We start from the raw sequence: 5,162 nt of genomic DNA on the forward strand, positions 1-5,162 counted from the left end.
CTTTATTTTGGCAATCACTGATGTTTGCTTGGAATTAGCACTTTTTAATAAACTCATTTGGTTGCCTACATAGTGTTAATGCACAGGAAAAACACCAGCTAAAACCTTTTGACGTCTGTCTGGGTAATACAGGCTTATAGGAAGCTTAGACAACTTCCCATAAGACAACATAGAGCCATGCAGGGTTTTGTAGCACAAATGCCCTTTGTGGGACACACAGAGCGGCCTCTCTTGAAGTCTAGAAGGAGAGAAAATGATCCCAGAAAGGGGGTCGAGTTGTAGCCATTGTGGGAGTTCTGATTTCTTCTGTATGTTTGCCAGTGGTGGAATAACTAAAACTAGCAGTCGCGCCACGTAAAAATACTGTTTTACAATTCTTCAAGCAAAAGTGCAGAAGTATCATCAGCAAAATGTACTTTCAGAAAGATTTTGTGACTTTGACACAGTTTTTCTAGTCACAAATGAAAAGTTGAATTCATAAGGTATTAAACACAACTTTGCTTAGTTCAATACTCTCTCCGATTTTGCTGCCACAGCCCTACTTGGTCTGGTATGACCAGTGGCTAATTGTGGCTAATGTTAGCAAACAGTAGACAGATAATGCTGTGAAACTGACATTACTTCAGTTTGTGGAATTTATATTGTCTCTACTTCTGCTGCTGTAAATTCTAATGGTTTTATTACTTATAAATAAAATAAATAAAAATAAATAAATACATAAATACAGGCAAGAAATAAACAACTTCCACTCACTCTCTTTTGGCTGCAGTTCAACAAAAGTCACATAGTCTCACTTTAAATATCAAAAGTAAAAGTACTTATTATGCAGAAATATTGCCTTGATATTCTATAGCCTATATTATTTTATTGGATCATTATTATAAATGCACTTACATGTAAGCAGCATGTAGTGTTTCAGCTACTTTATGAACTGTTGGATAGTTGAGGTTGCACTCAAGTACAAAACTTCACCATCTCCAAGACTTCATTTTTCAGTGGGATGGAAATGGCCTACTTTGGAGATCTCTATTTAATGTTTGAACATACTATTTAAATTTCCTCTTAATATGTAAGAAAGAAGTATCTGGACTGTTAGTCTGGCACAGATAAAGGATGGAATGAGCGAGGCCTTTACAGTGGCTGCTACTGTTCTGATCTGAATTTGCAATGGTCACAAGATTTTCTCAAATAAAGGTATTTTTCGATTTATTTTCAGTGTTTACCTTTTTCCTTCTGAAAATAAAGTATGAAACCTATTAACCTGGTGGTTAAGTAGCAGGGTCTGATTTTTGCCTCAGACCCATGTGTGGCTCGTCCTCTCTCCTCCGCTGCCTGTGTACACTGAGGCGGTGCCAGAGCCACGCTGCGCTACTCTGCGATGTGCTGTTCTATTCTGTGCTGTCCTGTCCTTTCCTGCGCTGCGATGCCGGCTCCTCGCTAGGTGCCAAGTGATTTTTATCACTGCGAAAACAGTCTCCTTCCAATCTCAGCCCTCTTAGGAGCATATGAATACACTTTACACTCACACGAAGGAAAACAGGTAACCTGAGACCGGGCTCGGGGCAAGAGCTGAGCCCGCAGGTAAAAGGACTGCAGTGTGTCAGCGTGTGTGCAGTGTGGCATCTGAGTGAGTGTGTGTTGGACTTGTTCACACTCATGGATGCCTTTTATGAACAGAGGCGTATCTGCACAGTATATATGCTTCAACTTTAATTCTGCACATACAGTGGGCTCTGCATTTTTTTGTTGCCAGAATTAGTGAGTGGCTAAAGGTCGTGTGCTCCAAAAGTAGAGCTGAAATAAAGTAAAGGCAAAGCTTTATTTTAACCTTTATTTATCCACGGCTCTGTGTCACATTCACGCTCTGACACGTGGGAGCTGGTCAGTGCAACCAGAGCGTCTGCCGTCTGCCGTCGGCCGCACCTCAGCAGTCACATGCAAAACACGGTGCTCAAAGACACCGGACAGTGTTGGAGGAAGGGATGGTGTTACTTTAATTTCCCACCTGGGCTTCTTTACATCTTCACCATCCCGCTTGTTTCTGGGATGTAAACAAGTTTGGATTAATGTTCATCACACAAGCAAATGGCTCTGTGCTGACATCAAGTAACTCACCTTAGTAACTATTCATCAGGTTTCTCCAGATGTCAGTGAGGTTGGGTGCAGGATAGAGCTTGACTAATGTTGTTCTTTTTACCCGTGGTCTGATATTTGATTCTAGATGAAGTTAGGGACCAATTCCAAAGTGCATTCATATTTAGCGTTGATAAGCAGCTATAAACATCTACAGTTATAAACACATAATGAACAATATAGTAAAACACAGCTGTAATAATATAAAATGGGGGAAAAGGGGGAAATTATAACTATTGACAAGTTACTACATCCTTTAAACATACACACTGTATAGGTGTAGCAAGACGATGACGTATACAGTACAGTATTTGTTGTGTCCCCACGACAGACAATGTGCCCCCAACATTAAGAGTCAATCCCTGCCAATCCTTCCATATAAAGTTTATATATATATAGACATTGGATCCATTACATTATTCAACAGCAATCAAACCAGGAAATCAGATTTTTGGAGGCTCATATTGTCATGGAAGAATCATAATTCAATAGTAGTCATTTTGCACAACAAGGTATTTGCAGACTCCAAAACCATGCAACCAAGTTTAATTCTTTTAAACTATATAATGAACAATATAAGTAATGCAAAATGACCTAATAAACTACCATGGCTTGTTTTTGCTTGCTAATGCTGTAATCATAGACTTCAGACCCACTTTACATCCACCTCAACCTCCCGTTAGAGGCACAATCTAAAGTTATTCTTGTGTTTTAAAAAAAAATAAAAAAATCAAGCAATATGGCTCAGTGTAATTCTGACATGTATTTTCTTACTTCATTGCATGTCTACTGTTCATTTCCAACCTGAGTATAAACAGTTGCGCAGCATTTAATGTGGGGTCCAAATACAAATCATGCTTTATTGTTTGAAGTTAGGTACATGGTGAAAATATAATGTTATAAATAATATTTTTCATACTTAGTTGGTTGCTCAGCTTATACTGAAATGGAGCAGCAGAAAACAACTGAGCAGAAAATAAAGCAGCACAGACTTCTGGTTTAATCCATGCATACTTTATGATCCGGGATACAGACGTTGAATACAGATGTGCATTATCCTGCTTATACTTGCCACTGGAAAGGGGCCTGAAATCTGTACGGCCGACGTAATCACAGTTTTACATTCAGCAATGTCATTATCAATCCATAAGTCTTAACAGCTTCAGAAGTTTTTCTCACTCTTATATGTTATAGAAGCCAATGTAACCATTTTCAGGGGTGATTTCCATGTTTGTTTTAATCACATATGTGGAAAAGGAGAGCTTTTGGAAGCTAGCCACTCCGCTAACATGGAAACTTTGTGTCCTGAAACATCGATCTGGAGTCGTAACCACCATCGTTTCTAACCTGAACGAGGCAAGGCGAGGCGTGTCAAGAAAAAGCCCACCCCTCATCAACTTCTGTTTATTTAATTTCAGATTTTCTTTTTTACACACACATGTACATAAATCCCCAGTCATACGTCTCCATCCCTCCTTCGCTCCATCCTTCCCTCCTTCTTTCACCAGGGCTGTTTATTTTAGATTTTTTGAGGAAAAACCTGCAGTGAAATGAAAATAAAGGTAGCGTCACACTCATAATATTTGGAGTGGAGCGCAATTTATTTTCCTTTTATTAAATGCTGATTAATATGCAGTGTTGGGGAGACTAATACTGCGGGTTTCATTTCTCCGGTATCCTGTGCTGCGCCGGCTCTGCCTCAGAGGAAGAACTGGCCACAAACGAGCAAGAGATATGGAAGTCTGGTTTGAATTAAAAGAAAGAAACTCCTTCTTCACCGTAGCTCTTTTCCTGTCTCCTCTTCTGTCAGTGTTTTTTTTTTTTTCCCTGAGCTTGTAATTGTCGAGATGAGGTGTATTTTGGGGCTGATGTTAATGTGAATGCCGGGAATGTCCAGACCCTAATTGCTCTGGTTGAATTTTCGCCCGTGTTCGGATGTGTGTGTGGATTCCTTTTAATTAACAGTGAGCATGTATCATCATGGCAGATGAGGAAGTTGAGCCAGACAGTAACAATGCTGCCTCAGCAAGCGGTACCAGGATCTCAAACCGCATTTTTTAGTGTATGGAGCTGCAGCAAGAAATTTTTTTTTTTTTTTTGCTGCATAGATCTGTAAGAGAGAAAACTGCATTCACTGAGAATTAGTCCTGTTGAAAAGTTTCACCTCACCACTCCCTGTTGGGTTAGGGTTAGCAGCCAACTGGCTCCAAGTATTGGTTATTTATCATCTAAAACTCATGTTTCATGAAGAGTAAAACTCAAATATATGACTTTGCCAATATATTGGCCGATATTTACTGTAGTGAAAATCTGATATCGGCCTGTCGGTGTCATCCACCTGTAGTATGACGAACGTCAGGCTATCGTTTTACGTCCTCGGGCTCGTTAAATCTGACATACCTGCATAGGAAGCTGCTCGCTCACAGTTTTATAAGTCCGGTGTTCGATGGAGAGTTTTACCGTCCAAAAATCTGACTGTTGTTTCTGATGCTTTTCCAGCCGCATGGGAATGAAACTGAACTCGGGTGGAAAATGTAAAGACGTTGAAAGCAGCTGCAGCTTCACATCGGTGTTATTGCTATCACTTGTTCTAATGTGAAAGTTGTTGCTTTTACTGATGAGCACACAGATAATTATCACGGACTTTGCAGTTCTCCTCATCGTTTTGGTTTTACAGCACACAACTTTACGGTTTTGGATGAGTCTCACATTTCTAATCAGCTGTGTTTCTGGTCACAGCAGGCAGCCTTGATAAACCCACTGTAATTTACCCTCCAAGGACTAAACAGCATAATGAAAATGTTTGCTCCCAGCATGAAAACAAAGTGCAAATAAGAGCAAATATTATAGGAAGGAATACTTAACAGAAGAGATAATAAGATAGATATGTTTTTCTCATTGGTTGAGAGCAAACCAGAGCTAATGGCCGTATCAACTTTTTGCCACTCATTATCCATTTGGCTCATCCTTTTACCGTGGGGAGGCTGGAGCCAATCCCAGCTGACATTGGTCGAGGGCGGGGTATATAT

Source organism: Seriola dumerili, unplaced genomic scaffold (assembly GCF_002260705.1).
Source record: "Seriola dumerili isolate Sdu_G_001 unplaced genomic scaffold, Sdu_1.0 BDQW01000068.1, whole genome shotgun sequence".
NCBI classification, from domain to species: domain Eukaryota; kingdom Metazoa; phylum Chordata; class Actinopteri; order Carangiformes; family Carangidae; genus Seriola; species Seriola dumerili.